A 12,319-nucleotide genomic window follows, 5' to 3' on the forward strand; every position below is an offset into this window, starting at 1 on the left:
GTCCTGGGACTCCAACGGCGATCGGTACCTTGACGCCTTCATTACGTCGAAGGAGGACATCACCGAGGATTCGGAGTCGGAGGACGACGCGGAGTAGTTTTTTATTATCTATCGTTATCTATCGTAGAAGGAGGCTATGAACTATCTATGTATCGATTTTATCTATCTATCTATGTATTATCTATCTATCATTTATATATCTATGCCGAGTCGAATGTGTATTGGGTCAGAAACAAATATAGCGCGTCTGTTGGAGCGGCGCGCGCGTGCTTTTTTTTTGCTGCGGCCGCTGGAGCCAGCGCTCCGTGGTGCGCAAAACCTTGCTATGGAGGCTCTGTAAACGCTTTTCTAGCGCGCCGCGCGTTGCGCGCCTGCTGGAGATGCTCTAACATATGAATCTACCAATCTACGTGCCAGAGGGACTCCAAGCGAACCACTTGGCTCTGTTCGAGGCGATAGAGGCGACAGTTCTTGCCCTTTCTTTGAACGCCGGTGAGGTGTAGATCTCCACCCCTCTCCATCCGCTGCTCCGACGGCTGGTGGACAGGGATGGGCTCACATTTCACTTAAGGTCGCGCTTGGATTCGTTGAAATCAAATACGAAGACATTTATTTTACACTTGTATATTACCGGTCGCTCGGCAATTCTCGATCGGAAGCAAAATGACGAGCCTAGGTCCATATTCTTTACAGGTGTATTTGAAATGAACACAACAAACCAAACAGGGCGTAAGGCTGTTTTGCCGATTTAGGGTTTCATATTGGTCTAGTAGTACAAGTTTGATGAGATTGGTGATGTGTTGAATAAGGTAGCCTCGGTCCCTTTCTCACCACGACAGCGTTCTTTCTTAGGGGCGTCGTTCAGCCGATGGCCTCGTCTGCCTGCCATTCGTTTGGATCGGTAAGCGCTATGTTTTTTTTGTCCGGCAGTTGTCGTCTCTCATGACGGACGACACCGACAAGTGAGATAAATTGATGCTGGTACAAGGTTGGTGCCCCGTTAGTGGCAGATTTGGACAACATCGGTGGATTGCATCGGATCTGGATTCAAGTCGGCGCGGGGAACATCCTCGGCCGACACGCTACATTATCAAGCGCATGTTCTGCAGGTCTGGTCTTCGGCTCACAACGGCTATAAAATTATGGCGCTGGCCTGGATTTTGGTTTGTTGGTTCTCCGCCTCTTTCCTTAGTATGCGTCTCGACGACGTTGATGGTTGACGGCAATTTCAGTGGTTGTTTGCATGGACTCCAATAGACTATTTGTACTATTCTTTAATGTGGTGTCCTTTCTGCAAAGTTTTTTGGACATCTATTATGTCCCGGTCTTTCTGATAGTTTCTGCATGTATATATGTCATTGTACTCTGTCTTAATGATTAGTATAATGTGTGCGGTCAAAAAACATCTGAATCTACCATACGCATTGACAAACAGCAAAAGGTAAATTTTGTGTCCGGAATTTTGATATGCACTGCACAGCCCAAGTTATTAACAACGACTGCGCTACAAACACTCGCATGAAGCATGTATCCAAAACAGTTGACAGCTGAAATGGAACGAGACATAGTAGTGATATTTGCAAACCGTGCAACAGACAAATGCAGTAAGACATTCATAGATATCAAGGGTCTCAGAACAGTACAATTACCATTCGCGGTGGTAGATGCAGTAGATAGATGCGTTTAGGCGAGTCTGTGATTGCTGAGTTATGTTGTTCTCGACTTATTTTAAAGTTTTTTAAATATTTATATTTGTTTCCAAAATAAAATGAAAAAGCTGGTTTGATAAAGTTGACTATCATGGGATGACAAATTAAGCCTCTGGGTGTAGTTTTCTAATTGCAGTTGATTATGTAACCAACTGCAATATCTTTTTCAATGGAATTTTCTACGCATATCACTATCTTCATAATATGTATATTTGCATCTCAAGTACTCCCTTCATTTTTATTTACTTCGTGTATTAGATTTGGTCAAAGTCAAGCTTTGTAAATTTTAACAAAGTTTTGAAACAAAAATATTAGTATATATAATAACAAATCAATACCATTAGATTCATTATTGAATGTGCTTTCACATTATATAGATTTGTTATGGAAAATGTTTTATATTATTTTTTATAAACTTGGTCCAACTTAGCAAAGTTTGACTTCAGTCAAATCTAATATGCCGACGGAGGTTGTACTTTTGTCGTTTCTATTTTATGTGACAAGACAATCTGCATGGTCAATGTTCATTTTTTATTGCAAGCGACAGCTATTCCAAGTTGGTTGATTGTGCTTTAAGAATGTAGTCAAACTCCCCAGCAGGCCAGCACATGTACGCACGTTGTATAGTCGAAGCTGTGTTCCGTGACCGTACCACTGCTCCAACATCAATTAATCTTCAAAAGTTAGGCGCGTTGCTATTGGTAGCAGTCCACTTCTTTGACGTGTGAGCAGTGAGTTCATGCACGTCCTTATCCATGCATGCATGAGTTCATGCCTGTGGGCTAAATACAGACAGGCATTGCTCAAAGTCAAAACTCAAAAGTCAACAACCAAAGCAAGTCACGTCCTTCCACAGCCATCCAGAATTCAGAACAGTCAAATAAAACTGGCCGCAGCCTAGATGGAAGAACAATGGGAAGCTAGTATCCAGTACAAATCATAATTTCTCAATGAAGAAAATAAATAAATATCAAGAAGATACTGATTACACATGGCTCCTGCAACAACTTGATATCAATAGCTAGTGAAGACACTGAGGATACACCCAACTAAATTATCAAAAGAAGAAGAAAAAAACTAATATCCATGCCAAGCAATCACACCATCCTTGAAAAAATAACCAAGACTATGAGAATGGTTCATGAAAAGCAACGTCCACGCGCCTGAGCCACCTTTGACAAATCCAACTAGTAAAGGTCGGACCATGAGCTTTCACCACGAAGATCAAGTCTGAACAACCTTCATGCAACGCCATCAACAAGGTAACATTGAGAAAATAACCATCATTGCCAACTAGAACCAATCAAGGTCAGACCTCGGGTTTTCACATAGAGCTTAGGACTGGATACTCGAGCAATAAGTATCCCTAAACAAAGTCCATGTGTGTTGCCTCCACACTTGATGGCCGTACGAAGACAATATGGATATGGATGATCTTGATGTGGACAAAGACACGCGATTGATAATTGTACCTGCAGAAAGTAAACAACCATCCACCATGAGTCACCACGGAGTCATGGACACCCGTAGCACACACATGACATAGATTGCACATGAGACATGAGAGAGAGAGAGAGAGGGAGAGAGAGAGACTTCACACATACCACAAAAATCTCACATTAGGGACGCTCCGACGGCCCCATACCTTCATCGCTGATATGAATCGTTGGTCAATTTTTGCATGGCCCCCGACCCCTGGACGATACACCACGTGACATCGCTTGTGCCGCCATAGCCGCAATCTTCCACTGCTAGTTTCTTCTCCAGGACACCTGGTATGATTACATATGCAAGTTCTACATCTAATTAATAACTTATTCATGGACATATGTGTTATGTTATTCAAAATCGATATCCCATAATTCTTTCCAACAAAAACTTCATCGTATTTTTTATAAAGAAATATACAAAAGTTTATAGTCAAAGTTGATACTTGTTGGATTATGAACAAAATATGCAGTATTTTTGCAACAAGAGTGTACTTACATATCAGCTTATATTACACACAAACCGATGAGGAAATTGAAATTGCATAAGAGTATTCTATATCCAGGACTCAACAATTTCCATGTCATGTTAGATCACCTTTGGGACGCCCGGGATCTCTCTGACCAATCTATCGATTGCGACGGCAATACACATTATCAACCATTGCACAAAAGCAATCCTACTAGTGGATCTAGGCAAAACAATCAGGTGAGACAAGTGCATTCGTTCCTAATCACGTGTGTCGATTCCTCACTATTATTACCGCATGTATTCATTTCTATTTTCCAATATTAGGCCCCACTCAAGCACTCCATGCATGACTCTTGGATTTAGGCTCCTTCCCCCAAACAAAACACATGTATTTTATTTCATATGATAATTTTGATGATTGATATCTTAAAAAAAACAGAACTAGACAAATCTTGTATGAATTTAAAACTAGTTTAAATTATATGTTTTCAAATCGTATTTCAATCAACTGAAATATGTGTGAAATATTTTCTGAAGTTGAGTGAAATAACTGAAATAAGTGTTAAATGTTTTCCGAAATTAATTGAAATAGAGCTGAAATAATAGAAATACATGTGAATATTTAGGAACTACACTGGGAAACTTTTTCAAAACAACAAAGAGTGAATAAAAAATCAATAAAAATTTATGACTACTTTTGGTTTCACCCTTCAATTATATTTCAAACAACTGGGATGTTTTTCAATATTTTCTAAAATTGAGATAAATATGTTTTAAATGTTTCTCAAAATCGATTGAAATGAAAGAAAGGCATACTGATGTTTATGAACTATAGTTGGGAAATGTTTTGAAACAATCAAAACCCAATAAAAACAAAAAAAGTTTGAACAGTATGGAAAATTTAATTTTCATGCTTTTATTCACATCTAACAATTGAAACATTTAATAAATAATGTTTGATCGAGATAAAAAAGGTGAAATGTATGTCAAACATTTTTGGTGTGAAATTGATCAATATTTCATTGAAATAGTCAAAAGATGTGGGCGAGAGAAGCAATGAAAAATTTGAAGAAGTTAAATGTATGATAGCTTATATTTCATTGTTTCAATCGTATTTCAATGAACTGGAATATTTGTTTTTGAGGAACTGCAGGAGCTCTGCCTTTGCATTAAGAAGAAGAAAAATGACCAATTTATATGGAAAACTGGCCGATAACGGAAATGAACTTGAATATGTTTTAATAACTAAGAGAAGTAATGAAAATATGTGTTAACTTTTTCTCTGGAATTGATCAAAATTGTGACTGAAAATAGTAATACATGTGCGAACGTTTTAATACTTCTAGCTACAAACTTTTTTTGGAACAATGAAAAATAAATCAGTTTTGAAGTAGTGAAATTGAAAACAATGAAAAAGAAATTAATAAGAAATATGAATTTATAAATAGATAAATTATTTAAGTCATATTTCAACCAACTTCACAAACATTTCACTAGAATTGCAGATAAATCTCAATTATTAAATCCTATTTCTATCATATTTATCGGTTAACGTAGACTTTTCTCCATCTTTTATTATTAAATGTGAACCTATTTGCGCAAAGGTGCACTTTAAACATATTCTTAAACCATACATTGCAAATTTCTAAATGAGATCTAACATAGACATATCCAAGTAATGTCCCCTGAGCCTTTCTGCTCGTGCCTTGCGCATCCCCCTTTTGTACTTTTGGAGAGAAAGTTTCACAACTCCAAGACTCACGTTTTAGGATGTTTATTTCGATATCCAAAGTAAACTCTTATAACTTGGTGGTGGTATTATACTAAGAAGACTAGGCCTGTAAGGGTTCGATTTTTCCTGTTTTTTCGGAATTTTTTTTACCGTGTTTTTTTGATTGACACGTGTGTGTGATGGTCTCCTAGGGTGTCATCGAGTTTATTTTTCCTGCGGTCATGTTTTGTTTATTGTTCACATGACGCGTGTGGTGTGTGGTCTCCTGGAAGATTCCCCTTGTCCTTTAAAAAAGTTTGGTTCACTGTGTGCTGGGATGGTTGAATTCACGTGGACGTTCTAGAGGTATGTGGCCTGGTGTTGTTCCACATGCCTTTGCATGGCTCATGCATGTGGCCATGTTGGCTTCATGTATCGTTGACTGCCTATGCCATCAATTGACACGTTGCTTTCTGGTCTTTTCTCGTGGGTTTCGTTTTATTTTCTTCTCTTCTTCTGGCAGCCTATAAGTACTTCCTTGTCTGGTGTTCGTTCATGTCCCTCTTGTTGTGTCCTTCCTATTCGTTTGGTCTCTGTTACGGTGCGGGAGGGCGCCGGCGAGGTGGTACAGGTCGCCGATGGACGGCAACGCCCACGGTTTCGGCGGGAGTCTGCTGGTAGGGTGCACGGCCGTCCGCCGTCGTTCGGGTCGCCAGCCTACAGCCCGACTCTCTTTCTACGTGTGGCTGGTCTTGGCTGTTCGGCTGGCCGTGATTTCGTTCGTTCTTCATCTGGTGTTTCATGGTGCCGCTCCGCACGCGTGTCGTGGTTCTTTTTTGGCTGCTCGGCGATTTGGTCAGCCATTACTCTCTCACACAATTTGTTGTGCACCAGATTTGATGTAGGATTCGCCGGTGACCGTACGAGTACGCTGCGGAGTTGCTGCCACTGCCGCCACTACCTGGATTCGCTCGCCGGCGTCTGGAACCGCCCCATGGATTTGTCTCGCTGGTGCTTGGAGTCTCCGACGCCGCCATCAAGGTATCCCGTCCACCTTCTCCATTCCCTGCTATCCTCCCGTCCGGTCCTCCCGCGCTTGCTTGTGTGTTGGCTGTGTGTGCTCTTGCTTCCGCGTGCGGCGTGCGTGCATGTTGTTGTGTGTGTGTGTGTCTGTGTGTACGTACTTGTTGTGTGCTCGTGTGCGTGCTTGCTAGCTGCTGCTGGGCACCGGGCCATGGCCTTTGCTGTACGCAACTATGATTTGCTAAAGAATGCAGTTTGCTTGCTGCTAACCGGTTGAAGTTGCTGCCAGGGAGAAATAGACATGGCATCTGCGGGTCAATCTTCAGTTAAGAGGCTAGGAAGCACCAAGCATATATCATTGGGTTAGCAAAGGTACAAGCTAACTTATTTAATTTGTCCAACTTTTCATGCTTAATATTCTGTATATTTCAAATTCTAACACTAGCAGATGTGTTTTGCAAGTCGTGGGAGGATTGAGTAAATTGATGATCATTGAGTCATCAAGGAGACGAGAACTTGATGAAAAGAACATTGGATGCAGCATATGGGGCAGTATTTTGATCTCATATGATGCATGTATTTATTCTTTGTCTTTATAACATGGTATTTTATTAATTGTTTATCTATACTTGCCGTATCGCCGTATTGCTGAATTGTTGTATCCCATGTCATCGTACCCCTATCGCCGCATCCATGTTGCCGTATCGCTGCTTCATAGAGGAAAATAAAGATTCTGAACTTCTGAATGATGTTGGCATGGTGCCCAGAAGATAAATATTGGGTTGTTAAAATTATTGTTCGGCTGGGATCTTTAAACGAGGATTCTTACCTTCATACATATCCAACACCTTTTGTTGCTTTGTACGCATTGATAATTTGTACGCTTTGTTCAAGGTGTTGAAATTCAAGCCCTAATTCATAATCATCAATTAAACATAACACATAGATTTATGCATGAGTATGAAATTCTGTTATTTTTAAAGACCATACTTAGGAACCAAAGTATGACAGCAACGGCTTCTCGGCAACCGTTTTACTATCGCGGCAAACTGAGATTGAAGAAGTGCAAATATGAATTAATGGATATGTAGATATATCATTCTCTACTTCTGAATGAAATGGAAAACAATAATTTGATATCTGTAACAAGAAGAATCTAATAAGAAAAATAACATTCTAAGAAAATGCCCAAGCTGCCACTATTCAGTCAGCCTAGGAGTAAAGTTATACCAAGCAATGCCGCATCAACATGCTCTTTCCCTGCAGAAAGAGTTTACAAGACGGACAAGAATTTTAACCAAGATTTGTGACAACTTCTCATAAATTCTGCCGCTTCGCATTTCCCGCAATTGTGCAGGAATGAACAACTCAATAACACCAGAGAAGTGTAGAATCGTCAAGTCTAAGCCACACTAACTTTGTATATCTATGTAATATGTTTAGCTTAGTTTATTAGTAGTGTGTCTCTTTTTTCTCATGTAATTTTCTGTTCGCGTGATACACCATTGTCTATATCAAATGGGCATGCTCTTTATTACCCCAAAAATGTTTTATCTATCAAATTTCTTCAACCCTACCACTAAATGTGTGAAACAACATCAAATTTACGAATCAAACAAGTAAGTACACATAAATATACAACAAGGTGCGACGCGGCGTAGTGCACACAATGTGTGAAAAGCCAATTCCTTCTCCCTTGTGTTCTCATTTTTCTTGTTAAATTATCTAAGACAAAAGAAAGAAAAACCAATCCTCCTTTGTGCTCCTCTTACTCTTTTCAAGAACTAAATTAGGAGCTTATAGGAAAATGATGCATCTACAGATAAATACTGCACAAAATTAACTCCATTTATACCCATTTCTCTTGTAGAGAAATATCTGAGCATGATTATTAGTGCTATATTGTGAGAAGGAAGGACTTGCTACATGATTTTCAGAGCACTCATCAGGCAATCTGGTTTTCCATATCTGTTTCAGATTTGTGTACTTAGCTATTGCTGAGACACAAGGAACTTGGTGAAATGGTTACAATATAAGCAAGGTCCATCACCTTTTCTCCAAAAATGTAAGTTGTGGCCAAATGTATTGCTTACAGTTACCTTTCCTCCAAAAACATTTATACTTTCATGTCAGTTGCTGCTTTAGCCTGGCCTTCTAGACGGTGATGATTTTCAGATATTTTGCATGGTGTTTTCTAGATTTGTCTTTCTCGAAGGATCCCGTCAGATTGTATCAGATTGTGCGCCGCTTTGCCGCTAAATAAATCATATAAGGCTTCCCTATCATGATTCCTCCGAATCTCACACTCCCGGCCTTCCAGCCCCATTACCCAAACCCAGCCGGACCATCAACATCTCAGTTCTAAGAAGAGAACAAGAGCTTCCCAATTCTGCGCCAAGTATCACTAATGAAAGGCCTCATTATCATGAGTCCCCTGAATCTCGCACTCCCGGCCTCCCAGCCCCATCACCCAAACCCAGTCGGACGATCAACATCTAAGTTCTAAGAAGAGAGCAAGAGCTTCTCAATTTTGCGTCCAATATCTACTATATTACTATGTGTCGTAAACCTCAAATGTATGTACCAACTAGATGGATTTCTTGTATGAAATACTTTGTCACAATTTCCTACCTATGTACCAACTAGATGTAGCATGTTCTTGTATGAACTACCTTGCCACAAAAGAAGTCTTGGGTCAACTTACCAAATATTACAAAAAAAACTAAATATCTAATTAGTCCATGTGGCGCGGCGTGCCGCCGCGCACTACCCGCTAGTATAGTCTATAGGTGTATGGTATGTACTCTTCAAAAGTGTTGTGCTAATTAATTATTATTGAATCCTACTCATTGTTTATTTTAGGAGTTCCTCTTTAGTTGCACCTTAACTTTGCACTAAGGACCTTATTAGTTTTGTAATGGGTTTTCAGGGATCATCTCTAGTGAGATAATTAAAAATTTATCATTGGTTTCTCATCTACCAGTGATTATCAGACGTATTGCTATTACCGGTGTGTGAGTGCATGTAATGTCCGTGTAGATAGAATATCCCGTGGAAACCAAATTACAGTGGATAACAGTGAAACTGCATGAAAACATTGTTTTAAAGTTTTTTTAAATAATCTCGAAAAGATGGTTTCCTATAAATACGTAAGTGCTCAAAAGAAAATCTTGCCTCGCAAATGATTGTGTGTCTGAAATCGGAATTTTGCATGCCCTATTAACATACTTTGTTTCCTCGCAAAAGAAACATACTTTAGTTTTTAGATCTTTTTTGTGCTTCCAAACGTAATTTTCATGGTGTTTTATTTGTGCATTGATTTCGACAGGATACTCTCTGGTCCGTACAGGGTAAAGTGCAATTAGGTTTTAAAAAAGGGTAATGTGCAATCACCCGTGTAATTGATGTTTTTTTATTATACATGGCTCACTATGCAGCAACAAGCCGAGTCTCGAGATGATTGATTGATGGCTTGAGCTGGCTGTAGTGGATAGTATCATAAACTATCATGCATACGATATTAGGGTTTGATATTGTTTTTATAGTGCATAGTATCATAGATTAGTATGTTATCCGTAGTATCATAGATTAGTATGTTAGACAACGGGAGGGGCGTTTTGGCATCTCATCAAATTATCGGTTGGCATGTATTACGTCTGATGCATACTAGCTGTCTGTGATGAGCAATGCTACACACACGACACTGCTTGAACGATTTCTGCACGGTGACTGAGCTGAGCCTTTTATTACGTCTGATGCATGGATTAGCACCCTTCGATCAGTTGTCGTGCCAGGGTGGGCTAGCAAGCTGTCGTCCATAAAGTATTAAAGTAGTTTCGAGGTGTGATGCTCCCGTTGCGTTCCGGACAGCCTCGGTGAATGTATACCATGGAGCGTCTACGGCTCTGCGTACGCACATTGCATGCATCTTCCTGTGTACGCACGCTATATTTGGGCACTGTGCGTCCGCCGCACGCCAAACCAATTTAACTATGAGCAGCACACAGCTGGTCACCGTCGACGGTGGTCGCCAATTAATCCGGTGTGCAGAGATGGCACATGCTCGGATGCTCAACACCAGAATCCACACGGTGCCTATAAAAGAGATGCACACACGCGTCGAAACAGTCATCAGTTCCACACTGACAAATCAATCCGTAGTCCCGATCGATCTTCACTGGCCATTGGCGCAAGAAAGATGGCACGACTCCTCATCCTGGCCGCCTCGCTGGTCGCACTGGCGTGGCCGGCGTCGTGCCAACGTCTTCCGGTGCTCGCCCCGGTCACCAAGGATCTCGCCACCTCCCTCTACACCCTCCCCTTCCACGACGGAGCCAATCTCGTCGTCGACATCGCCGGCCCGCTCGTCTGGTCCACCTGCCAGCGTGACCACCTGCCGGCGGAGCTCCCGTGCAAGAGCCCCACCTGCCGACTCGCCAACGCCTACCCCGTCCCGGGCTGCCACGCGCCCGGCTGCGGCCGCGATTGGCACGGCGACAGGACGTGCACGGTCTACCCGTACAACCCGGTCACCGGCGCGTGCGCTGCCGGGAACCTCGTCCACACAAGGTTTGTCGCCAACACCACCGACGGGAGGAACCCGGTGAGCCAGGTGAACGTCAGGGCCGTGGCGGCGTGCGCGCCGAGGAAGCTCCTGGCGTCGCTGCCCCGGGGCTCCACGGGCGTTGCCGGGCTGGCGGGCTCCGGCCTGGCGCTTCCGGCGCAGGTGGCGTCCACGCAGAAGGTCGCCAATAAGTTCCTCCTCTGCCCCCCCGCGGCGGCGCCAACGGCGACGGCGTGGCCATCTTCGGCGGCGGCCCGCTTCACTTCTGGGTGGACCCGTCGGACTACACGCAGTCGATGGACCACACCCCGCTCGTCACCAAGCAGGGCAGCCCGGCGCACTACATCTCGGTCAAGTCCATTAGCATGGACAACACCCGCGTCCTCGTCTCCGAGCGCGCGCTCGCCACGGGCAGCGTGATGCTCAGCACGAGGGTGCCCTACGCATTGCTCCGGCGGGACGTCTACCGCCCGTTCGTGGACGCGTTCGTCAAGGCCCTGGCGGCGCAGGCTGCGCCAGGAGGGCCCGTCGCGCGCGCGGTGAGGCCTGTGGCGCCGTTCGAGCTGTGCTACGACGCGCAGACGCTGGGCAACACGAGGTTCGGGTACTGGGTGCCGAGCGTCACCCTGGCGCTCGACGGCGGGAGGGACTGGAGGATGGCCGGGGTGAACTCGATGGTGGACGTCGAGCCGGGGACGGCGTGCCTTGCGTTCGTGGAGATGAAGGGGGTGAAGGCCGGGGATGGCAGGGCGCCGGCGGTGATCGTGGGAGGGCTCCAGATGGAGAACATCGTGCTGGAGTTCGACATGGAGAAGAAGCGGCTCGGGTTGCGCACGATGCCCTACTATATGCAGTGCAGCCACTTCAATTTCACTCGAAGCGCCTAGAGCTTTTACTGCCTCTGCCTGTAATAATAAATCTGTTTTATCTACAAGTGTACTATTGGACTACCACATACCCAACATATGTTGTAGATTATGTAGTAGCCTGAAACCAGCTGCTCCATCTTGTTTAGTACGAGTAAAATAAAAGCGCATGCCATCTGTTACAAACGGTTCATCAAAAATTCCCTCAAAAAAAAAAAGGTTCATCAAATTTTTCTAACGTTTTTATTGTAATTTACTTTTTGTAACGGATTTGCTATTCCTCAAGCAATTGATTATTCTTCGGATAAATCAATTTCTTGCCAATGCGTTGTGGAGCTTTGAGACCGGGACGGGTAATTGTCATTCCTTAAGCAATTGATTTTTCTTCGGATAAATTGAGTCGTTATTCTATTATACTAGTCATCAACATGTGCATCTGCACGGGCTAGTCATCAGCCCGTGCATAGTTATACTTAGTAGTTCATGA

At 42.9% G+C, this 12,319-nt stretch overlaps 1 pseudogene; it reads left to right on the forward strand.

The window, feature by feature from the left end:
* Positions 1-10,600: 10,600 nt before the first annotated feature.
* LOC119282255 lies at positions 10,601-11,853 on the forward strand (annotated as a pseudogene).
* Positions 11,854-12,319: the final 466 nt, after the last annotated feature.

This window comes from Triticum dicoccoides, chromosome 3B (assembly GCF_002162155.2).
Source record: "Triticum dicoccoides isolate Atlit2015 ecotype Zavitan chromosome 3B, WEW_v2.0, whole genome shotgun sequence".
Lineage (NCBI taxonomy): Eukaryota > Viridiplantae > Streptophyta > Magnoliopsida > Poales > Poaceae > Triticum > Triticum dicoccoides.